At 44.6% G+C, this 26,428-nt stretch overlaps 1 long non-coding RNA gene across 2 annotated transcripts; it reads right to left on the bottom strand.

Annotated features, from left to right (window-relative positions):
* Window positions 1-22,396: 22,396 nt before the first annotated feature.
* Window positions 22,397-26,147, bottom strand: LOC109741552 (uncharacterized). 2 transcript variants are annotated; one of them, XR_012181437.1, is made up of 5 exons: window positions 25,214-26,147; window positions 25,050-25,094; window positions 23,569-23,671; window positions 23,369-23,490; window positions 22,397-22,717 (listed from the first exon to the last, which is right to left on the bottom strand). It is a non-coding gene; the product is annotated as an uncharacterized lncRNA (long non-coding RNA). The 2 variants fall into 2 exon arrangements; XR_012181438.1 differs by having other exon boundaries at window positions 23,369-23,457; window positions 25,214-26,127.
* Window positions 26,148-26,428: the final 281 nt, after the last annotated feature.

Here is a 26,428-nt window from a genome sequence, read left to right on the forward strand (position 1 = left end):
CGAATACTCAAACTCGGGCAGACCAATTTAGTTCAAAATGTGAACCTTAGGATTTTCGGTGTGACCGACATGTCAACTCGGTGGGACTGATTTCATTAGGGTTAGGGCATAACGTAATCTCGGTGAGACCGATCAATGAACTCGGTGAGACCGATTTCTGTAATAGGCAAACAGAGAGTTGGTCAGGCAAACTCGGTGGGACCGATCGCTCATTTCAGTGAGACCGAAACATTACGAAAAGGAAACAAAGAGTTTGCATTGCGAACTCGGTGGGACCGATCGCTCATTTCGGTTAGACCGAAACCTTACTAGGGGAAACAGAGAGTTTGCAATCCCATCTCGGTGAGACTGAGATCCCTATCAGTGAGACCGAACTGATTAGGGTTTCTGGTTATGGCTATGTCAAATTAACTCGGTGGCGCCGGATAGATCAAATCGGTGGGGCCGAGTTTGACTTTTGGTTTGGGACATATGTGGATATGAGAAAGTAGTTGAGGGCTTTTGGAGCATATCACTAAGCATTTTGAGCAAGCAAGCCATTAAGCAACACCTCATCCCCTTTTAATAGTATTGGCTTTTCCTATGGACTCAATGTGATCTTGGATCATAAAATGAAAATTTAGAGTCTTGAGCTTGAGCCAATATGTGTCCTTAGCATTTTGAGGGGTCCACATCTCTAGTCCATGCCATGCCAATCATTGAACTTTCTGAAATGATCATCTTGAAAGAGTATTAGTTCAATGAGCTATATGTTGTTAAGAATTACCAAAACCACCCAGGGATTAGTTGCACTTTCAATCATGCATAGCAGAAGTGGCACCATCAATAATATGCAACATATCAGAATCAATAGCAGGTGTAGATGTCGCAAGTTTACTTAAAACAGAAGGAGAATCAAGTGCAGAGCTAGATGGCAGTTCCTTTCCTCCCCTCGTAGTTGAGGGATAGATCTTGGTTTTGTTGTCTTTTAGATTCCTCATAGTAATCAACAGATATAAATCCCAAGTGACTCAGAGAATAGAGCTATGTTCCCCGGCAACGGCGCCAGAAAAAGGTCTTGATAACCCACAAGTATAGGGGATCGCAACAGTTTTCGAGGGTAGAGTATTCAACCCAAATTTATTGTTTCGACACAAGGGAAGCCAAAGAATATTCTCAAGTATTAGCAGCTGAGTTGTCAATTCAGTCACACCTGAAAGACTTAATATTTGTAGCAAAGTATTTATTAGCAAAGTAGTATGGAAGTAACGGTAATAGTGGCAACAATAACAATAGTAGTTTTGTAGCAATCGTAACAGTGGCAACGGAAAAGTAACGGAGCAAAGGTCAATATGAAACAAACTCGTAGGCAATGGATCAATGATGGATAATTATGTCGGATGGCATTCGTCATGCAACGGTTATAACATAGGGTGACACAGAACTAGCTCTAATTCATCAATATAATGTAGGCATGTATTCTGAATATAGTCATACGTGCTTATGGAAAAGAACTTGCATGACATCTTTTGTCTTACCCTCCCGTGGCAGCGGGGTCCTATTGGAAACTAAGGGATATTAAGTCCTCCTTTTAATAGAGAACCGAACCAAAGCATTAGCACTTAGTGAATACATGAACTCCTCAAACTACAGTCATCACTGGGAGTGGTCCCGACTATTGTCACTCCGGGGTTGCCGGATCATAACACGTAGTAGGTGACTATAACTTGCAAGATAGGATCAAGAACACAAATATATTCATGAAAACATAATAGGTTCAGATCTGAAATCATGGCACTCGGGCCCCAGTTACAAGCATTAAGCATAGCAAAGCCATAGCAACATCAATCTTAGAACATAGTGGATACTAGGGATCAAACCCTAACAAAACTAACTCGATTACATGGTAAATCGCATCCAACCCATCACGGTCCAACAAGCCTACGATGGGATTACTCACGCACGGTGGTGAGCATCATGAAATTGGTGATGGAGGATGGTTGGTGATGATGATGGCGATGGATTCTCCTCTCCGGAGCTCCGAACGGACTCCAGGTCTGCCCTCCCGAGGAAGAACAGGGCTTGGCGGCGGCTCTGTATCGTAAAACGCGATGAATCCTTCTCTCCGATTTTTTCCTCCCCGAAAGTGAATATAAGGAGTTGGAGTTGAGGTCGGTGGAGGTCCGGGGGGCCCACAAGGTCGAAGGGCGCGCCCCCACCCTTGTGGCCAGGGTGTGGGCCCCCTTCTGTTGATTCTTTCGCCAATATTTGTTATTAATTCCAAAAATGATCTCCGTGAATTTTCAGGTCATTCCGAGAACTTTTATTTCTGCACAAAAATAACACCATGGCAATTCTGCTGAAAACAGCGTCAGTCCGGGTTAGACTCATTCAAATCATGCAAGTTAGAGTCCAAAACAAGGGCAAAAGAGTTTGAAAAATTCCCACTAGTATATGAAAGTGACAACATAGGAGACTCTCTATCATGAAGATCATAGGAGACTCTCTATCATGAAGATCATAGGATAAAACCCCCAGGGGCAACGAAACCCTAGCTATAACCCCCAGGTGCCTAGCTGTGGCCTCGGGCACGAGCGCCCGCACCTGTATGCCCGTGCCTGCCCCGATATGCCCGCTGGGCCAATGACATGTGGGCCTAGCGCCCTATTTAAAAATTTAATAAATTTAATAAAAATTAATTAATTAGTTAATTAATTAATTAATTAATATTGTTAATTAATCTAATTAAATTAACTAATTAAACTATTAATTAGTTATCAGTCAATGACAAACGGGAACCACGAGCCAGTTTGACCAGTCAAACTGACTGTTGACTGATGACATCATGTTGATGTCATGCTGACACAGTATTTTCTTTTATCTATTTAAATTAATTATGTTAATTCCAAAAATGTTTTAAAACTTAGAAAATTAATATAAAATAATCTATACCTGGGATGAAAATACTTTGTACATGAAAGTTGCTCAGAACAGCGAAACGAATCCGGATATGCCCTCTGTTCGTCTGTCACATGCCCCTATCATAGAGAACAAGCAACCGTCCCCCTCCGTTTCATCTGTCCGAAAATGCAAACTCCGGGAAAACTTTCCCGGATGTTTTCCCCTTCGCCGGTATTGTGTAACACCGCGTTAGAACACCCCTAGTACTGCTGAAAGGATCGAGATGGACCTAAAGGGGGGTGAATAGGTACAATTACAAATTTTAATTGTTACTTAGCAATTTTAGGCAATAATGCGGAATATGACGTTTAGTCTAACGATTGCAAGTATGATGCTAAGAGCTAAGCAAGGTAAACAAGTAACACAAGTAAGTGAGAGAGCAAGCACAATATGATATAAGTAAAGGCTAAGAGACAAGTAACCACAAGTAGAGAGTTAGGGTTAGGAATAACTGCAACTCCGAGAGACGAGGATCTAAGCCGATGTTCACTTCCTTGGAGGGAAGCTACGTCACCATTAGATAGGTGGATGTTACCACGAAGGCACACCAACGCCACGAAGCCTCACCCTATTCTCCCTTTGAGACAACACCACGAATGCGTTTCTCAACCACTAGTGGTAGACCTTGGGGTGGTCTCCAAACCCTCACAAACTTTCTGGGGGTAATCACAATGGTCGATTCCTCTCCGAAAGACTCCTACAGCCTAGGAGTCTCCAACCTCCAAGAGTAACAAGAATGATGGGGAAAAGCTCAAGACTTGCTCAAATCACGAATTCCTTTGGTGCAAAGAAGGGGAAGAAGTGGATCTATCACTTAGATGGACAACTTCTCTCAAATGCTCTCAAATCCCTTGGGGATCTAAGATCTGGTGTAGGAGAGTGAGTGAGAGAGAGTGAAATGTGTTCTAGGGTTTGCTCAAAGTGAATGGTCAACCCTCTCCCGTGGGGGAAGAGGGCTATATATAGTGTGGGTGCAAATATGGTCGTTGTAGTGTAAGTGACAGGGAAGGCCGGACATCCGGGACAGGGGGCGGACATCCGGCCTAGCGTAGTATGTGAAGTGAAGTAGAAAACAGAGGACTGAACAAAGGGGCCGGACATCCGGGAAAAACCTGGACATCCGGCGAGACTGGAAGACTCGGACATCCGGCAAGTGGCCGGACATCAGGCTAGTTCATAGAACTGAAAACACTCACTGGATAGCTCGACCCGGACATCCGGCATGGATGCCCGAAAATTCGGCGAGACTAGAGAGCCCGGACGTCCAGCATGGAGGTCTGGACATCCGGAAGAAGACACCAGCACATAGTGTTCTCTGGATAGCAGGGTCCGGATATCTGGCGTGCGGGCCGGATATCCGGCAGGTGGCCCGGACATCCGGCACGCAGCTCGGACATCCGGCAAGGCCAGAGGCAGAACAAGCATAAGAATATAGTGATAGATCCAAAGACTTGAGGACGGAGTTTTCTGGAATGAGCAAGTCTTTTACTAACCCTACCGATCCCCTCTTAATACTGCGGGATCCTATACTCAAGAAAACAAATATGCAATCTTTTTAATACTTCTTCCTTGAGTAAAATCAACTCCGTATGTTCATGATCCACACACTTTTGATGAACCGGGGACTAACACCTGAGATTCACTTGACGAACATAGTCAGTCCCCTACATGTATATTGTCATCAACATCAAAACTTGATGTAAGGGCATGATTGCACTTTCAATCTCCCCCCTTTTGTTTGTGATGACAATCATACATGTAGTATCATAGATGAAATAAATGAATTTAGCATTGTAATTCATGAGAGCATAATACAATATATGTTCCTATTTGCTTTAGCTCCCCCTCATCTATACCTACTATTAAAGGGAATAGGTATTCTTGGTTTGGTTTAGTCCTTTTCGTTTGGTTTACACACGCTAAGCTGTGACGCCCGGATAATTAAGCTACAGTAATCCTACGTTAACGATGCCACGTCATCTCGGTTACTGTTGCTAATCTCGCGTTAGTTCAGAACCGATTCAAATTCAAATTTGAATTTAAGTCAAACAATAAAAGTTTCCAAACATTAAAACTAAAATGCTCTAAACGTGTCAAATAATTCATGAGTAATAATGGTGTAGAAACCACATACATGAAACATGATTAAATGCTCAAAAGTAATTAACACGGTGGCTAAAACAATTAAATAAATGACTTTTGTATTTTATAAAATCCTAAACTGTTTTATTTGGAAGCCAAGCCTTTTTATGGAGAGGCTTAATTTACAACACCAATTTAGGCGCTAATTATTTATCTTAATAGAGTTTAAATAAATTGGAAGTTAAAAGAAAACAGAAAAGAAATAAAATTAAAAACAAAAACAAAAACAAAAAAAAGAAAAAGAAACCCCCTCCCCCCCACTAGGCCACGGCCCAGCAGGCCATCGGGCCACCAGGCCAGCCCAGCCGCACCCCACACCCTCCCCCTTATCCACCCCACTGGGGGAAAAACCCTATCCACTCCCCCCACGAACCCCACTCTCTCCCTCGTCTCCCCCCCACTCGCCTGGATCTGGATCGGGGAGGACCCCATCCCGCGCCGCCTCGCGCCCCTGACGCCGGCGCCCATCCCCGACGCCGCCCCGTAGCCTGCTCCGTCTCGCCTGCCGCACAGACGCCCGCCCCTCGACCCGAGCTGGATCGGGGGCTCGACCCCACGGCGCCCCGAGCCTCGAAGCCGCGTCGTCGCCGCTCCCTGCCACCTCGTCTCGACGTCGCCCCGCTGCCTCATCCTCATCACTACGCCGTCCTTGACCTCCTCCTCAACCGCGGCTCCTCCGAGCCTCGCCGGCGTTCCCCTGCAACGGGGGTGAGCCGCCGTCCATCCTCCTCTTCCCCCTCGGCCCCGATGCGTCCACCACACCCCGCGCATCACCCCGGCGTGGCCACGCGGCGGTCGCGCCCGTATAGCGCCGGCCACGTCCGACGCGCGCGCCCGCGAACCGCGGCCCTTCTTGGCGCCCTCACTACGCCCGCGCCCAGCCTCTGTCCCGCGACCGTGCGCCTGTCGGAGCTCTGCCGCTCGGGCCGCCCCTACAACCGCCTCAATCCGCGCTCTCTAACCTTGCCGCCACCGTTACTCACCGCCGCAGCCGCCCCCCTTTGCTCCACCTACCGCGGCCGTAGCCCGCGCTGGCTGCGCCCGCTCCGGCCATGGCTTCGCCGTGGGCACCGGCCCCTGCTCCGGCCCCTGCCGGGTCCGCCCGCACTTGGGCGTGCGCCTGCCCGGGCCGCGTCCTGCGCCCGTTAGCGCCCGCACGCCCGCGCCCGTAATCCGATGCCCGCTAAGGACCCCCTGTGCATATGACAAGTGGGGCCCGCCCCTGAGAACGTTTATATATAAAAAAGGAAGAATTAATAAAATAAAATAAAATATATAAATAAATTATAATAATAAAAATAACTAATTAATTAACTTAATTAATTTTGATTAATTAAACTAAACAACTAATTAAACTAATTAAACATTAGTTACCTAATTAACCTAATTAGCTAATTAAGTAGTCAATGACAGTGGGGCCCACCCCTAATTAATCCTGATTAGGTTAATTAATATGTTTAATTAAAATGTGTCACTGACCAGTGGGACCCACTGGTCAGGTTACCAGTGAACCCGTGTTGACTGCTGATGTCAGCATGACATCATGCTGATGTCATAAATCCAGTTTCGAATTAAATTAATTCTGTTAATTCTAAAAATGATTTTAAACTTTGAAAATTAATATAAAATAAACCGTACCTCGGATGAAAATACTTTGTACATGAAAGTTGCTTAGAACGATGAGACGAATCCGAATACGCAGCCCGTTCGTCAGCCACATGTCCCTAGCATAGCAAACGTGCAACATTTCACCTCCAGTTCATCTGTTCGAAAACGCGAAACGCCGGGGATACTTTCCCGGATGTTTCCCCCCTTCGTCGGTATCACCTACTACCGCGTTAGGGCACACCTAGCACCGCATATTGCCATGTTACGCTTTGTGATGCTTTGATTGCTCTGTTATTTATTGTGTTCCCCCTCCGTTACTTCTTTCCGGTAGACCCCGAGACTGCCGGTGACCCCCAGTTCGACTACGGAGTTGACGACCCCTCCTTCTTGCCAGAGCAACCAGGCAAGCCCCCCCCCCTTGATCACCAGATATCGCATGTTCCTTCTCTATACTGCTTGCATTAGAGTAGTGTAGCATGTTACTGCTTTCGGTTAATCCTATACTGATGCATAGCCTGTCATTGTTGCTACAGTTGTTACCCTTACCTGTTATCCTACTGCTTAGTATAGGATGCTAGTGTTCCATCAGTGGCCCTACACTCTTGTCCGCCTGCCATGCTATACTACTGGGCCGTGATCACTTCGGGAGGTGATCACGGGTATATACTATATACTTTTTATACATGACACATGTGGTGACTAAAGTCGGGTCGGCTCATTGAGTACCCGCAAGTGATTCTGATGAGGGGGCTGAAAGGACAGGTGGCTCCATCCTGGTAGAGGTGGGCCTGGCTTCCTGACGGCCCCCGACTGTTACTTTGTGGCGGAGCGACAGGGCAAGTGGAGACCACCTAGGAGAGAGGTGGGCCTGGCCCTGGTCGGCGTTTACGGATACTTAACACGCTTAACGAGATCTTGGTATTTGATCTGAGTCTGGCCATTTGGTCTATACGCACTAACCAACTACGCGGGAACAGTTATGGGCACTCGACGTCGTGGTATCAGCCGAAGCTCTTTTTGACGTCAGCGACAGAGCGGCGCGCGCCGGATTGGACTGGAACGCCTGCTAGGCTAGGTCTGCTTCCGGCCGCCCTCGCAACGTGCAGGTGTGCAATGGGCGATGGCCCAGACCCCTGCGTGCATAGGATTTAGACCGGCGTGCTGGCCTCTCTGTTGAGCCTAGGTGGGGCTGCGACGTGTTGATCTTCCGAGGCCGGGCATGACCCAGGAAAGTGTGTCCGGCCAAATGGGATCAAGCGTGTTGGGTTATGTGGTGCACCCCTGCAGGGAAGTTTATCTATTCGAATAGTCGTGTCCCTCGGTAAAAGGACGACCCGGAGTTGTACCTTGACCTTATGATAACTAGAAATGGATACTTAATAAAACACACCCTTCCAAGTGCCAGATATAACCCGGTGATCGCTCTCTAACAGGGCGACGAGGAGGGGGTCGCCGGGTAGGATTATGCTATGCGATGCTACTTGGTGAACTTACCATCTACTCTCTTCGACATGCTGCAAGATGGAGGTGGCCAGAAGCGTAGTCTTTAATAGGATTAGCTATCCCCCCTTATTCTGGCATTCTGCAGTTCAGTCCACCGATATGGCCCTTTACACATATACCCATGCATATGTAGTGTAGATCCTTGCTTGCGAGTACTTTGGATGAGTACTCACGGTTGCTTTTCTCCCTCTTTTCCCCTTTCTATACCTGGTTGTCGCAACCAGATGCTGGAGTCCAGGAGCTAGAGATCCCGAGGATGATTCTACATGGAGTTCGGCTTCGTGGAGTAGTTAGGAGGTCCCAGGCAGGAGGCCTTGCCTTTTCGATCGTTGCTACTTTTGTGCTAGCCTTCTTAAGGCAATCTTGTTTAACTTATGTCTGTACTCAGATATTGTTGCTTCCGCTGACTCGTCTATGATCGAGCACTTGTATTCGAGCCCTCGAGGCCCCTGGCTTGTAATATAAAGCTTGTTTTATTTTAAATATGTGTCTAGAGTTGTGTTGTGATATCTTCCCGTGAGTCCTCGATTTTGATCGTACACAATTGCGTGTATGATTAGTGTACGGTCAAATCGGGGGCATCACAAGTTGGTATCAGAGCCGACTTCCTGTAGGAATCCCCCTTTCCAACTCCTTGGCCGAAGTCGAGTCTAGTCATTGAAAAACTTTTACTAACATGGCTGTGTGGCTTACGGGCCCACGTCGCCATTGGGTGGTACTAGGATCTTTTACTCCTTGTCTATACTCTGGGACTCTGATCTCTCTTCTATTCGGGTTAAATGAATTTTGCTAAATCTAACATTAGGATCTCGTTATCACTTTCACCCGGAGAGCCCCTTATTACTGATGATCGTCTGCTGCACGTGAAGACCCTGAAGATACTCTGCGCTGTTAACCCGAGAACTTGTGTTCATCGCTTTTGCAATTCCCTTTCATCGATAAACTCCTATGGATAACCACGTATACTCGCCATTTATACAATGTTTCCCAGTTGATCTTGTTATTACAAGATACCCCGAAATTCTCTCTGTTGTTTCGAGAATCCTTTGAGCTTACTGCCTTGCTGTTCTTTGTCACCTGAATACCCCTACGGATAATTCTCGCACTTATCGAGTATCCGCTCATCCCCAGTTGATTCAAGTATTTCACAAAAGTGTTCAAAATACCATTCGATCTTCCGAAAATCCTCAGGAGCCTTTTGCTCTTGAAATTCTTGCTTACTTGCATTATGATTAATCTTAAGTCTCGTAATCTTATTGGCATCTTTTGTCATTATCATTTTGAGTCCGTTGATTCAATCTGTTGCGAATGCTCGCAATCCTCAATCAGAGCCTAGAATTCATCCTTCCGGCTCAGACGTCATTTGAAACGTGAGCTGGTTCTTGCCAATCAAATTGTCGTCGATTTTGCCCCTATGTCTATTGAACTTATCCATCCTTGATCAGAGCGTCTGTTTCTGATCCTTCGCTTTGTAAATCATAATTCCTTTGCAATTGAGCTCTAAGTTACTTAGTTGTTTCTATAATCCAAGGTCTTTGCATTGATTCTACCTCTGGTTGTGTGCCGATACTCACATCAGATCCTTTATGGACAATTAGAACCTTGTTGGATTTTATCCGACAACGTCCTTCATATTCAATCACATTGGAAGTTCTTTCCCTGATACATAATGCCTTTAGTAAATTGTATCCTCTCGTTTTGTTACCCATGCTCTACTATCGAGCTTGAGTTATTTACCCCTGAAGCTTGTGGTATATGTTTCCACGATGCCCCGATGGGTTGAACCTATGCCTTTCATAGTATGTGTGAACTCGAAAGTTTTCATGAGTCATACTCTTCTGGTATTTTGCCAGATAAAAATTTTCAACACTGCAACTTCATCAAACGCGAGAAGTGAATGAAAGGGTATGCATTGGAGAAGTGGGAGTCGACCTTGAACTTTGTGTTCATGCCCATGGACACGATGTAGATCCTATCATAGAAGCTTCTTGTAATAATAACTATTTCCTTGATATGATATCGTCTAGTATCTGTGTATTGATCCTTTTGCAATCGTGGTTCCGACCATGTTCTCCTTTAAATACCATTTCTCGTACAAGTTTAAGCACTTGTCTTCTGTAGAGCAATACCCCAGTCCAACCTCTACTTTGGTTTGTCGTCGAGTATTACCCCCTGGTATCTCGAGATTATCACGGAACTGCATAACTTCTTATGAGTTCTCCATCAAGTATTACATTCTCATTGATTCCAATTTTTGACGGGCTCCGAGTTATTAAACACTCAAGGACATCGATAACTGAATCGAGTCCGCATCACGATTAAACAACTCTTAGTAATCTCCTTTGCTTACGAGTTCGTACTCGATCATGTCATCCCTAGCCTGCTCGGCTATGTCATTATCGTGCCGATTTTAACTGTGCTACCTGGACCTTCCCAGCGCACAAATTTCGATAGTGAGCTAATCTAGCGTCAATCTTCCTCATCATATCACTTCTCCTTGAACAGCAAACTTGATTTCGAGTTTGTGTCCTACCCATGGTTCCAATAACCTTTCGCTTTCATCATTCCTTTGACTTGATGTCATCGTCGATCAATTACATCTTCTTGAAAACCTCTCGACAAATTTGTCGTGATCATTGTCAACAATTTGACTTCTTCCAAGTTGTGTGTCGAAATTCAGGATGAGAAATACCATCCTTGCCCCTCGATGAATTGTGTTATCATCAACAACATTCTTGCTTGGCCCCAACACAAACTTGTTCATATTTTGTGTTGTATCTTGAGATCCTTGCTATCCAGCCTTAGTTCTTCTTTACCTTGGAGTATTACCATCTTTTATGTCAGGAATGTCTTGAGATTACTCCACCTCTTAAGAATTCTTGGTATAGTGATGCTTCTCCCCATCATCATTCTTTCTTGGTCCCTGTGTTGGTTCTAACCGGGGTACCAACAAGTGCACGGTGCTGTTTGGATTCTGCTCTTCTAGCAACCCTATTGCTTTGAAATTAATGATCGATAATTCATTCTTAGCCTATCGGTTATTGAATCACCAGTCTAAACATTGATCGTGCAACCCAGCCCATATTTCGGGCGCACATTTCAACCAATGTTTGATTGTGTATATTTTCCTCGAGCATACATCCTTATATCATTTGATCTGACGAATGTTATCTCCTTGTCACATAATTGTGGAAATCCATCTTTTGGGAATCTCGATGAATTGTCCTTAGCCCATCAGCCACCTCATCATCCTCTCCTTGGTTTAATGATGAACCCTTGTTTCAGAGCCTTGCTTCTGGACGCCATTTCCCGAGAATCTTGCAACGTCAATTCGTCAATTGGTGTTGCACCTTTTCTTTTCAAGCATCCTGAGTCTGAGGTATCCTGACACCAATCAGATCTGAATCTTGGTCAGATATGATGGTTGGATCATATTCCCAAGAGTTATAACATTTTGTCGTTATATGGCCCATTAAGGTGATGTCATGCCTAGCACACCTGGCCGGAGGACCTATTATTATAGTTTCCTCTTTAGCAAGGTTAACCATTCTTCCATGAGGAAATTGTAAGACTTATTCTATAAGTTGTTCCTAATAAGTCCTTTGTGTATCTAGAGTCTGACCTTTGCCTGATGATCATGTCAATGCTATCTCGAAGCATGTATGTGGTACTCCGATTTTCAATAAGAACATCTGAAGCACCATGTTGAATTTTCTTTATCAAATTATCCAAACACCGTTGTATGGGTAATGTCATGAAATTTCTCCCCCCTTTCCTAAATGGTTTTCCACATTATATCATGTCGTGGATATTATGCTCTGTTTGTCCTTGGGAAGGATATACCCCTGAATAATGTGTTTAAACGCATTTTCCTTTCCATTGTTCTATTTAATCTGATGATCACCTTTTCCTTTGCATTGTTTTGTTTAACCTTTGTGGTGATTTATATGATCTAAGTAGTAATAAGTCACTGCTTTTGTAAGCACCTCGGTGTACAACTCTGTCAGTAAGAACCTGTTACTATTCTTGATGACATTCCGGTATCCACCGATGGACGAGAACTTTGCCTAATGGTCCGCCTCGTTCAACGAGCAGGAAAAGGGTTCTCTTCGTCCCTCGCCCTTGGTACCGATGTTGTAGCCGACATAATTGACAGGCTACCCTCTGAAATGCCTTGTTATCATGACTGTGCAAAATACCACCGCCCTTCCTACCGTTAACTCACATGGTGGGCCCATAACCCACAGTTCCACAGGATCGAAACCTGACTCTTCTGTATATCCCTATCTCCAAAGTTATTCCTCGTGCTTGACTTCGTTTGTAATTCACGGGGTCACCTCCCTAGTAATCTATTCTGGTATCAGACACAATACTTATTCTCGTTGCTCTCGAACCCTTTCACCTTCTGATTAGGCATCGAACGATTGCCTATCCATTTGAAACTTCTCATGGTACCTTCTTACTTTGCTCTCGATATCTTCTTAAGTTACAATTCGAGAGATACTTATGCTTCTTCCCCTGAGTTAACCGTCTGATGCTCGATCTTGTTAGAATCCGTCCTTATAGAGTTTTCCCTTCTTACCCTTTCGTAAGTACGATGAAGAACCTGAAGAAAGGATGCCTACTTCATCATGATGACCTGAAGCAGAGAAATGAAGACATCAACGTAATGGATCGACCGCTTCGAAAAGAACAACCAAGATCGAGAAGTTTCGTTAGAATTTCGTAACCAGATCTCCCCCCTTACACACCCCTTAAATCTCGGGACGAGATTTCTTGTAGTGGAGGAGAATTGTGACGCCCGGATAATTAAGCTACAGTAATCCTACGTTAACGATGCCACGTCATCTCGATTACTGTTGCTAATCTCGCGTTAGTTCAGAACTGATTCAAATTCAAATTTGAATTTAAGTCAAACAATAAAAGTTTCCAAACATTAAAACTAAAATGCTCTAAACATGTCAAATAATTCATGAGTAATAATGGTGTAGAAACCACATACATGAAACATGATTAAATGCTCAAAAGTAATTAACACGGTAGCTAAAACAGTTAAGTAAATGACTTTTGTATTTTATAAAATCCTAAACTGTTTTATTTGGAAGCCAAGCCTTTTTAGGGCAGAGGCTTAATTTACAACACCAATTTAGGCGCTAATTATTTATCTTAATAGAGTTTAAATAAATTGGAAGTTAAAAGAAAATAGAAAATAAATAAAATTAAAAACAAAAAAAGAAAAAGAAACCCCTCCCCCCACTAGGCCACGGCCCAGCAGGCCATCGGGCCGCCGGGCCAGCCCAGCCGCACCCCACACCCTCCCCCTTATCCACCCCACTGGGGGAAAAACCCTATCCACTCCCCCCACGAACCCCACTCTCTCCCTCGTCTCCCCTCCCCCACTCGCCTGGATCTGGATCGGGGAGGACCCCATCCCGCGCCGCCTCGTGCCCCTGACACCGGCGCCCATCCCCGACGCCGCCCCGTAGCCTGCTCCGTCTCGCCTGCCGCACAGACGCCCGCCCCTCGACCCGAGCTGGATCGGGGGCTCGACCCCGCGGCGCCCTGAGCCTCGAAGCCGCATTGTCGCCGCTCCCTGCCACCTCGTCCCGACGTCGCCCCGCTGCCTCGTCCTCATCACTACGCCGTCCTCGACCTCCTCCTCAACCGCGGCTCCTCCGAGCCTCGCCGGCGTTCCCCTGCAACGGGGGTGAGCCGCCGTCCATCCTCCTCTTCCCCCTCTGCCCTGATGCGTCCTCCACACCCCGCGCCTCACCCCGCCGTGGCCACGCGCCGGTCGCGCCCGTGTAGCGCCGGCCACGTCCGACGCGCGCGCCCGCGAACCGCGGCCCTTCTTGGCGCCCTCACTGCGCCCGCGCCCAGCCTCTGTCCCGCGACCGTGCGCCCGCCGGAGCTCTGTCGCTCGGGCCGCCCCTCCAACCGCCTCCCTCCGCGCTCTCCAACCTTGCCGCCACCGTTACTCACCGCCGCAGCCGCCCCCCTTTGCTCCACCTACCGCGGCCGTAGCCCGCGCTGGCTGCGCCCGCTCCGGCCATGGCTTCGCCGTGGGCACCGGCCCCTGCTCCGGCCCCTGCCGGGTCCGCCCGCACTTGGGCGTGCGCCTGCCCGGGTCGCGTCCTGCGCCCGTTAGCGCCCGCACGCCCGCGCCCGTAATCCGATGCCCGCTAAGGACCCCCTGTGCATATGACAAGTGGGGCCCGCCCCTGAGAACGTTTATATATAAAAAAGGAAGAATTAATAAAATAAAATAAAATATATAAATAAATTATAATAATAAAAATAATTAATTAATTAACTTAATTAATTTTGATTAATTAACTAAACAACTAATTAAACTAATTAAACATTAGTTACCTAATTAACCTAATTAGCTAATTAAGTAGTCAATGACAGTGGGGCCCACCCCTAATTAATCCTGATTAGGATAATTAATATGTTTTATTAAAATGTGTCACTGACCAGTGGGACCCACTGGTCAGGTTGACCAGTGAACCTGTGTTGACTGCTGACGTCAGCATGACATCATGCTGATGTCATAAATCCAGTTTCGAATTAAATTAATTCTGTTAATTCTAAAAATGATTTTAAACTTTGAAAATTAATATAAAATAAACCGTACCTCGGATGAAAATACTTTGTACATGAAAGTTGCTCAGAACGACGAGACGAATCCGAATACGCAGCCCGTTCGTCAGCCACATGTCCCTAGCATAGCAAACGTGCAACATTTCACCTCCGGTTCATCTGTCCGAAAACGCGAAACGCCGGGGATACTTTCCCGGATGTTTCCCCCCTTCGTCGGTATCACCTACTACCGTGATAGGGCACACCTAGCACTGTGTATTGCCATGTTACGCTTTGTGATGCTTTGATTGCTCTGTTATTTATTGTGTTCCCCCTCTGTTACTTCTTTCCGGTAGACCCCGAGACTGCTGGCGACCCCCAGTTCGACTATGGAGTTGACGACCCCTCCTTCTTGCCAGAGCAACCAGGCAAGCCCCCCCCCTTGATCACTAGATATCGCCTATTCCTTCTCTATACTGCTTGCATTAGAGTAGTGTAGCATGTTACTGCTTTCGGTTAATCCTATACTGATGCATAGCATGTCATTGTTCCTACAGTTGTTACCCTTACCTGCTATCCTACTGCTTAGTATAGGATGCTAGTGTTCCATCAGTGGCCCTACACCCTTGTCCGCCTGCCATGCTATACTACTGGGCCGTGATCACTTCGGGAGGTGATCACGGGTATATACTATATACTTTTTATACATGACACATGTGGTGACTAAAGTCGGGTCGGCTCGTTGAGTACCCGCAAGTGATTCTGATGAGGGGGCTGAAAGGACAGGTGGTTCCATCCCGGTAGAGGTGGGCCTGGGTTCCTGACGGCCCCCGACTGTTACTTTGTGGTGGAGCGACAGGGCAGATGGAGACCACATAGGAGAGAGGTGGGCCTGGCCCTGGTCGGTGTTCGCGGATACTTAACACGCTTAACGAGATCTTGGTATTTGATCTGAGTCTGGCCATTTGGTCTATACGCACTAACCAACTACGCGGGAACAGTTATGGGCACTCGACGTCGTGGTATCAGCCGAAGCTCTTTTTGATGTCAGCGACGGAGCGGCGCGCGCCGGATTGGACTGGAACGCCTGCTAGGCTAGGTCTGCTTCTGGCCGCCCTCGCAACGTGCAGGTGTGAATTGGCGATGGGCCCAGACCCCTGCGTGCATAGGATTTAGACCGGTGTGCTGACCTCTCTGTTGAGCCTAGGTGGGGCTGCGACGTGTTGATCTTCCGAGGCCGGGCATGACCCAGGAAAGTGTGTCCGGCCAAATGGGATCAAGCGTGTTGGGTTATGTGGTGCACCCCTGCAGGGAAGTTTATCTATTCGAATAGCCGTGTCCCTCGGTAAAAGGACGACCCGGAGTTGTACCTTGACCTTATGACAACTAGAACTGGATACTTAATAAAACACACCCTTCCAAGTGCCAGATATAACCCGGTGATCGCTCTCTAACAGGGCGACGAGGAGGGGATCGCCGGGTAGGATTATGCTATGCGATGCTACTTGGTGAACTTACCATCTACTCTCTTCTACATGCTGCAAGATGGAGGTGGCCAGAAGCGTAGTCTTCGACAGGATTAGCTAGCCCCCCTTATTCTGGCATTCTGCAGTTCAGTCCACCGATATGGCCCTTTACACATATACCCATGCATATGTAGTGTAGATCCTTGCTTGCGAGTACTTTGGATGAGTACTCACGGTTGCTTTTCTCCCTCTTTTCCCCTTTCTATACCTGGTTGTCGCAACCAGATGCTGGAGTCCAGGAGCTAGAGATCCCGAGGATGATTCTACATGGAGTTCGGCTTCGAGGACTAGTTAGGAGGTCCCAGGCAGGAGGCCTTGCCTTTTCGATCGTTGCTACTTTTGTGCTAGCCTTCTTAAGGCAATCTTGTTTAACTTATGTGTGTACTCAAATATTGTTGCTTCCGCTGACTCGTCTATGATCGAGCACTTGTATTCGAGCCCTCGAGGCCCCTGGCTTGCAATATAAAGCTTGTTTTATTTTAAATTTGTGTCTAGAGTTGTGTTGTGATATCTTCCCATGAGTCCTCGATCTTGATCGTACACAATTGCGTGCATGATTAGTGTACGGTCAAATCGGGGGCGTCACATAAGCGATCTGGGGCAGGTATTTGTATGTTGATGGGCCTTTTATGGGCTTTCTTAGAGACTGCAAAAATAATTGGGTCAAAATAAATCAACATTATGGGAATTAAATACAGGACCTCCTGTCTAGGTCTTCGATGTAACAAGCAACGACCTATGTGCCTTTCACATTTACTAATCCCAACTCGCTCTAAATATACGAGTGGCAGTCATCATGTTTAGGGCGAGCTAATTAAGCGAATGAGCTAATAAATGAAGGATCATGGGCTTAAATAGAATATTTAAATGGATGTGGCTAATTAAAGAAAGGATTATGGGTAAACCGATGAAATAACTAAAAGAAAGATTGTGATCTTAATAAATTCTACATGAAGGATTTGAGGTAAAAAGGTAGAATAATTAAAAGGAATGATCTGTAGGCTTCAATGTGTTGGGGCTACTAAATTAGAAAACAAAGGATTTGATTCCCGACTAAAATGGATGAGGACGTCATGGTAATTAATGAAAGAATTATACTTAAATGCCATTAAAAAGGATTATACTTAAATGGAATCCGTGGGAAATTAAGCCCGACAAAGAAAATATGAACATGGCTAAATTGCAACGTATTTTTTATGTTCATTTTGTAGAAGGATGCTGCGTTGCAGCATGTTCGATCCGGTGCTGTGGGACATTATGCTTGCACAAAACATCATTTTTCCCGTTGCAACGCACGAGCATATGTGCTAGTTGTGTGCATAAGATGTTAGAATTTATTGCACAAACTCACATGGTAGCATATGTAGCTCAAAAGATAGGAAAGTAGGACAAGCATACATGAAACAAACATAACAACAACCCATAGCAACAACAACTCATAGCCACAAGGATAACAACATAGTCTCATACGATTAAGTACCTTATGTAGCATACATAGAGTTTGGATAATAGCGAACACAAATAGCACCATATAGCATGACCCAACTAAGATACTACTTCTCCCCCTTTGACAACAACATGCAAAAAGGGGCGAAGAACTAGAAGAACTCCAGAGAAATCACTCCTGGCGGATGTCATCATCATCAGCGATGCCCTCAAAGAACTAGGCGTACTCGTCACGAGACGGGAATCCGAAGGTGGAAGAAGACGGTGCCGCGGGAATAAGATCATCATCACTCACGGGACTCCCACGGTCGCGAAGGCGCTGCTTGAGCTGGTTCTTGGAGATGATGAGGCGCTTCTGAACATCATGGTTTTGCTGACAGTTAAAAGTGATAGCCTTCATAATAGTATACTGAGCCTTGCCCAAGAATGAGGCAAGACGTCCACGAGGCGCGGTCGAGGAGGAAGGCACGGAGGAACCCGTGGGTAGAGACCCACCAGCAGGCTTCCTAGGCTGATGAGGTGCAGCAGATGGTGCAGGAGCTACCATGCGCATATGAGTAGGAGGTTTCCAAATGGAATGCACAACGGTCTTAGAAACCTCAAAGGGAGCAGTGTGATCAATCAGTGCCTAAATGAATGGAGCATGAGGAAATGTGCACGTCTGAAGAAAGCTGGAGAGACGGATCTCATGCCAAATGTAGTGAGCTGTGTCTAGAGGCTCGGTAGGTGTGTCATGCATACGAACCATCAAATCAATGCAATAGTTGCGAGCCCTTGAGCGATCTCCCTTCTTAGGATAGAGAGTGTGAAGCACACACTGATAGAGAATGTAGTAAGGAGACCGGAAGATGGATACCTCATTGGGTGGATATTCACGTTCCTTTAGAGTGAGCTGAGTGATAGGCTTAAGAAGAGACATGCAAGCATCAATCCCTTTGGGCTTATACTGTGGATCCATACTGTGGATGTGATGTCCAACACCGAAGAAGCCCAAAATCTGAACAAAACGGTCATAGGTGATGCTCAGCATAGTGTCATCAGTCATCCATGTGAGAGTGTTATTTGGGCCAAAGAAGCAGGTGGCATAGAACTGAAGGATGGCAGCTTCATTCCAATCACACTTGAAGGTCATTGCCTGACCTAGAGTCATATCATCAATGATCTTGACCGTGTTGTCAGGGAAGATGTCAGGATGATCACGCATGAATTGAAGATCCAGGTATTTATGAGGAGCAAGTCCACAACCATGGACGAAGCTAGAGTAGAGATCCTACTGCATGCGAGTACGGAAACGAGGATCCTCGGCATCAGCCACCATCTCATATGGGTTGGTATCCCGTCGGAACTCAAGATATGGACCAGCTCCCACGGTTGTGAAGTCGTGTGTGGGGAGGTCCCCGCTGAAAGGAAGCTCCATGGAGATGCGACGACCATGGACAAATGCCATCGAAGCTCCACGTACCTGAGGCACGGGAGCCTTTCGAGTGCCTGGTTTTGACTGACCAACAGAGCATCTAGGGGCAATGTCTTCCTCTTCCTCCCCAACATAGTCCTCGTCATCCGGATTAGAGGTCGACGGACTTGGTGATGGTGCCCGACGCTTCTTCTTAGGACCGGTAGTGGTCTTCTTCTTCTTAGGTCGAGCATGTTCACCGTAGTCGGTGGAACCTTGCCGGCGATCGACTGAAACGGATACACGATAGGGGTACCGATGAGAAGGAGTCAAAAAGGTATGAACATGGATAAAGCAAATTAAACAGTGAGGATGTGAACATTTTCAAACATGACCATAGGACAAGTCCAAGTGGTAGATCAAAATATTAACATGCCCATGGTTAAGTTGTTTAGCCAAGTACATAAAGAGAATTTTAGGCTAGGCAAGTGACATCAAATCTCTCTCTCTCTCTCTCTCTCTCTCTCTCTCTCTCTCTCTCTATATATATATATATATATATATATATATATATATATATATATATATATATATATATATATACTAAGCCAAGAGCGCATTATGGGTTATCGTACGCTCCGGCTGCCCGACCCAGTCTCCCAACTGCCCTAATTAGCCTGCTCTGCGCGCCTCTTGCCGGCTGGAAATTCACCGTAATAAACTAATGGAACACAGTAATAGACCCTAATCATTACGGCTCTCCACTGTCGGATGGTAAAATTTGCTATGCCTTCATCGTAATAAACTAATGGAACACAGTGATGGACCCTAATCATTACGGCTCTGTTCGTGAAATTGTAGTAACGAGTTGCAATTTGTGATGGGAACATAGTAATCAGGTTATTAATTCTTCCGCCGATTTTTCCCAAAAAATAGTAACCCAAAGTAGGTCAGTCGCAAACTTAAAATATTGTATGTTTATTTTAGGCATCTTTAATTCCCACTAGTACGTGATTTTCCATCATACCACATCGTAATGCAATTACTAGCACCTACTGTAGCTAGTAGCACTCACGTAAAGAGTGGCAACACTGTTACCACAAGTATATTTTCTGTTTAAATAAAATAAAACTAATATTCATTGTCAGCCTTTAGTACATGGTAATTGTATTTCTGACACGTGGTAAACCAATTACTAGAGGAACCACTCACCGGTGCTTACCTTTTCCAAGCATTGACTAGAACCCACCTCTTGTTATTTGTACATTCTTTTAACATAGTAAACCAATTACTATGTGTTCACCTTATTTTACAACCAGAGGATCGCTGAGTGCTGCACGGCCTTGTAAGGCTGGTCATAGTGGGAGTAACATAGGTACTAACATAGATGTCGAGAGAAGTGCATATTTCAACCCCGAATTCTTGCCCTAGTCTAATTTACAACCCCGAACTTCAATACCGTCTAAATTACAACCCCCAAGTCTCAAAACCGGTCAGGATTCAACCCTCCCCTCCCTGTTGACCGGTTTTGACCTAGGGTGACCAGTTTTGACTGGTCAATGGGTCCAATCAGCATGCCATGTCAGATGTTTTTCTCAAAATTTCAAGAAAAAGTAAATAAAAATATGTATGATCAGGAAAAAATCAAGAAAAATATAGAAAAAGCAAAATTCTGAAAAACTTGTTTGCGAAAAAAGCTAGGGAAAATAAAAAAATGATTTTTTTTGTTTTTTCTGGAATATTTTTTTCGGGAATTTGAGTTTTTGGTTTTTTTGGAAATTTGTTTTTTATTTTCCCTGTTTTTCGGAAATTTGATTTCTTATTTCTTTTCCTGCATTTTGTTCGATTTTACAAAACTTTTCGTTGCAAATTTTGCATTTTTTGCTGACGTGGCATGCTGACTGGACCTATTGACTGGTCAAAACTGGTCAACCAGGTCAAAACCGATCAACAGAGGGCGGAGCATGGGCACACAAGTAAAAATACACCCTACTAATCCAAGTGATATTCAATCCACCCTTGTCCCAAGCATGCATACTTATAGACAACTTGAAATGTCAGATCTTTCAGAACTACGAATATATGATCGATTACTACAGAACAAAAAAATGAACCAAGTAAAGCCAATTGTCTTTTGGTAAAAAATATATGAGAACTACAGAACTCATTGCATGTACACTTTCGTGAGTAATAGTTCCTTCATAAGTCAATGAACCTGGTAATCAGGAGACAACTTACTAAATATTTACGTATCTTGATACAATAAAATGCAAGCACCTCATTCGTAAAATAAGGATGTAGAACCTCTAGAAGGGAAAGCGGGATACTCCACTTGGCTGAATGTGGGAGGAATATAACATTTTGAAATGCACCTGAGTTCTTAGGGCATCGTTCATTTGATTCGTACTCACTTGAGGGTTCCAGCGTATATATATAGACATATGTATGGACACACCAACGAAGTATTGTATTCTCACTTGAATTTTGGTTGCTCCAAACACTTGTTAAGAATCAACTACCCTGCACCATATATGAAATCAATAAGTACACATGACACAAAGTATCTGACATAATAGTTTTTTAGTTACAGAAGTAAAAAAATCAGCCTGCATCTTAAATACAAAAATGATATCTGAATTATCGTTCTAAGTGTCACTCTCAGCTATCAATACGAACAGATTGAAAAAAGATACAGAGATAATATGTCACAGTAGACGCCTTTGGTACAAGTTACTAATCTATTTCTTCATTTCCTTTGTGGTGGTGGCGCTAGTTCTAGGTGTGACCTGTACAACTGATGTGTTAATATGGCACCAATAAAACATGTTGAGACACATGCACAGTTCAAATTCAAACATTGCTTCTATCTAACCCAGATATCAATGACCACACCTATTTTTGTAGGAAGGCTACTTCTTTAGCATGTGATAGACCTTTTTATAAAAGTTCCCTAATAATTGCTTCCCAAATACGTTGGCCTTTGAAGAAGAAAGGGGTGCCTTCCTGCATTGATCACAGAGGATCATCACTCAGGATATCAGATATCTGCTAAGGAACTGAACTGTATGAAGTAGGAATTGACAAGCAAGTTACAGAAGGTTCTGCCAACATGAAATTCGTCTTCGACGTTTCCAGAAAATGACACACCATCACAGTATCTTCACTTTAGTTGTAAAAATCTGCAAGTTTAAATGACTATTTCTCAGCAGATTTCAAAGTGTAGTGCCTTTATGATATCACTACAGAGACTGAATCAGAAAGATCACTCCCACATAAAAAAAGATTCCTAAAATCCACCCAGAACAGCAAGATATTATTCTATCTCAAACAAAATTGAACAATAGGTCTATAGCTCACTATTACAATAAACTCGACTACCATACAAAATAACACGCTACAACAAATTTTGTGACAGAAGCTAGAAAGTAGAAATCTTGCAGCTTCAAAGCTCTGGCGGTTGTTGGCTTGGAGCTCCTGAACCTGCTTTTCGCAAACAGTGCAGGTCAAATCTCAGCCTCTTGTTGTAGTCACAGTACGACCTCCCCTGAAATCCTCCTCACGGCCACCATCTCCAAACCTTCATGGGCCAGAGAAGAAGATAATAAAACATGCCAAACAGATTGACAAAAGTGTCATAACAAGTATATATTTTTAATTGCAGTAGAAATATTGAGCCTAGGAGTATCTATTTTTTGTTTCGTTGTGTGTTGCATTTGCACCTGCACAAAAATTGATCACTACATTCTTCCAAATCTAGAATGTCCAGTATTTGCCAATCTGGCTCGTTACAATCATCATACAGGGAAGCTCAGCATTGAGAAAAGAAAGATACAAAAAAGAAAAAAAGAGGAATAGACAAGGAAGAAATTATTGCTATATTTTTGCTAGAAGATAACCCAGCCTATATGACTACATTGATCTAGGCAAAGATCTTTACCCAAGATCCTTCTCTCTAATTATCAAATATTCATGCTTGGAGTTAAAACCAAACAAACTTGCATCTTGATCTGCCTAGACTTTTTTACTTATAACACCGACCGTACACTGCAATTTATCCACAGTGCAAACTGAAAGACATGCAGTCCTTGTTCCAGAACTGAAGAGATATGCATGCATATCATGGTACTGAAAGATGATAGAGTTGTGATATGTGATATATAGCAAAGCTTGCAACGTGGAAAATCAGAACACAAAATTCGAATTGATCTAGTGAGCAAATGATGCTTACACAATCTGAATCCGCTGCTGCCGATGCGGGGCGGGCTAACTGCGGTAGAAGGTGCAGCCCCTGCTGAACTGGAACGACAGCCCCTTCCACTATGCACCCATTGCACAGATCACAATCATACCCTGCTCCACCAGCTCGAGCATTCGAATTTCCAGAACAAGAACGGCCTAGCTAGGTGAAGAAGGATTTAATTTGCGTACCAAGGTGCCAGGTGTCGTGGTCGTAGATGTCGTCGATGACGAAGTGGAGATGAGGGCTGACATGCCCATGAAGTCGGCGAAGAAGGCCACCAAGCACAAAATGCTAGAGTCCAGAAATACAGGCAGATTAATTCTACTAAAGTTTTAAGATATTGAAATCTTTATGGTTTGATAACATGTGAATAGAAATTTAGAAAAAATAGTCGCAAGTCATACAACAGACAAATAAATTTGCCCAAGAACTGACCCTCCATGTTCGGAGAGAACAATCACAGCTACATGGAAGATTTCAACATGTTTAATTGAAAAACTTTGAACATATTAACATCCTCCAAAGTCTGAATCTCTCCACCTTCCACTCTATGGGCATCGTCTTCCATGCGATAAATGTAACTACTTCGCATGAAAGGTATAATATAAACTCCCAATAGAAGGTCAGAATAAACTTGTTCAAATCCTGCACTTCTATTGATGGACAAAAGGTTCATGACTTGCACACAGACAACTCTTTTGGGCAAGAAAGGGACCCATTCTTTGTTGCTTCTTTGTTTCTCTGATCAGCTTTTGCTAGGACTGAACTGAAGAAGAGGTCATTTAGATTCAGATCCTAAAACCTTGCTTGTTGTAGAATCCCTCACTGAATTCCAAACGTTTTGCAAGAGCAGTCATTGTACATCATAATTTACCATGTGATACATCGAAAAAAAAGGATGAAAAAATGCCATGCTACAAACATAATATAACTGAATATCGCATTGTCATATAAAGTAGGGATTATAAGACGCATAACTCTAATATCATCATTTTGCATAGTGAAAGGCTTTAGACTTTTAGCGCATTAACATCAAAAGATAGTGCTAACAATAGAAAAGAAGTGGCTTATATTTAGAGAAGTAGAACATGAATAAAAGGGAAGTAACATACATAAATAGCAAGATATTCTATGATACAGACACATCAGGTTTCTGATGGTCCACACAGTATCAGAAATAACAATATATATCTAGCAAAGAACTATGTGGGGTTCTGTTGTTCTGATCAATTGAGAAAGCCACAGCCTCCTTCCCACGAAAGAGCATGATCCGTGAATTGCAGCAGCTAGCCACTACAACATGAGAGGAGCATAGTAGCACGACAACTGTCGGTGACCCAAGTGTAATGGAACTAACTGCTTCTGTGACCTTAATACGAATTAAATTGATGTACCAAATATGTTTGCCAAAATAAATCCAAAAACAAAACTGCTTGTGCGACCTTAATACGAATTAAATTGCTGAACCTCAGTATAGTGGAAAGATATTAATAACCTACAGGGTAAGACTTCCAATCCTAATGTTTGCTAGCATGCATAACAATGTGACTCCCAGCATGCACCAACAATACGAAAAGATTAGAGCTGGAAACCATCTGAATTCCTAATACAAAGAACATGATGAGCAAAAACTAATTCAAGTTGAACAGAATCAAATCCTACAGCTCACCCATCTTCTGAGGTATGGGTTCCTTCTTCCAAAATATAATTTTCTCTGTAAATTCAGATGACCATTATAAGAATAATTAATGCATGGCATGTCCATAAATTATATCTGAAACAAAATTGGTTGAAGCAAGAACTTGAGCAACAATTTCCAACTGTGTAGGTTACCTCTGATCTCAGTGAAGGACGAAGCAGCCACAGTGGATCCATGACCTGAGATGGCATCCTGTAGATGCCAAACCATAGAATATAGAGCATGTTTGCCAAAAGACCGCAGCACCTCCGATAGCTCAATTCGGTCGGATGAAGGTAAATAACAATTAAAACTAAAAAGGCGCAGCAAAGATAAACGGAAAACAAGGCACAACAAAAACAAAAAGCATGCATACATATCTCATTATGAGCGCACAGATCTTGTTGGAGCTGCTGTGTCTAGGCACAAAAAAAGGTCAACAACTTACAGTAACTTCTTTATACAATTAAAGAAAATCTGCAGATATACATTTGTCAAGCAGTAGGAGCTGGCGTACCCATGTGTCCTGAGACTCCACACGATGTAAATTAATTAGCAAACCATTATTCTAGTAACCTGATTAGCTCCCACCATCATAACATGTTTTGAATCATATGGAACGAGAGTTACTCTCATGATGTATTCATGTGGGAGTTTACCTCAAGGATCTGTGACTGAAACTGGCTCGGACAAACACACAAACACCTTGTGTGCAAAAAATAACTGAGAACATCCACAAACACATACGCGTACAAATTTGAGGTGGATGGCGGTGCAGAGGGGACGACCAGGTAGCCGGCAAGTGCAACGACGACCAACTGGCGGTGGCTCTGGTCGAGCGGCGAGCGCAAGCCCTCCCGAGCGGCGCACAACGAGGAGCTCGGGCGCGTGGGAGAGAGGAGGAGCTGGGGCACGCGGGGCAGAGGAGGAGCTAATGTGTAACGGTGGTGCAGGGTGCTGCGATTGCCGGCGTCTGCCGGCGGCCGGCGCATCACCGGATCGATCGCCGCCGCCGCCGCGTGGGCTGCGTGCCTCCTGGCGGCTGGCAGGGAGAGAGGAGAGCCCGAGCAGCCGTGGTCATGTCTGTTCATTTTTTTATTTACAATCCTGGACGAAACGTTTTCTCACTTTAAAACAGGGACTGCGGGTTGATTTCTGAGAAGTGGAGGGACTTTTCTGTAAAAACGTCAAACGACGTACGACCAGAAGCGATCAATGGTTTATTATTAGGGAGAGATTATTATATTGGAGAGATATCAAGATAGTCATGAGAGATAATGAAAACCTAGAATGGTTGGGCCAAACAAGGAAATAGGCAAGAGTAGATAGCAGCCATACCCCAGGAAGAAGGAGGAGGGCCGCATTGCTTG

This window comes from Aegilops tauschii, chromosome 4 (genome assembly GCF_002575655.3).
Source record: "Aegilops tauschii subsp. strangulata cultivar AL8/78 chromosome 4, Aet v6.0, whole genome shotgun sequence".
Taxonomy (NCBI): domain Eukaryota; kingdom Viridiplantae; phylum Streptophyta; class Magnoliopsida; order Poales; family Poaceae; genus Aegilops; species Aegilops tauschii.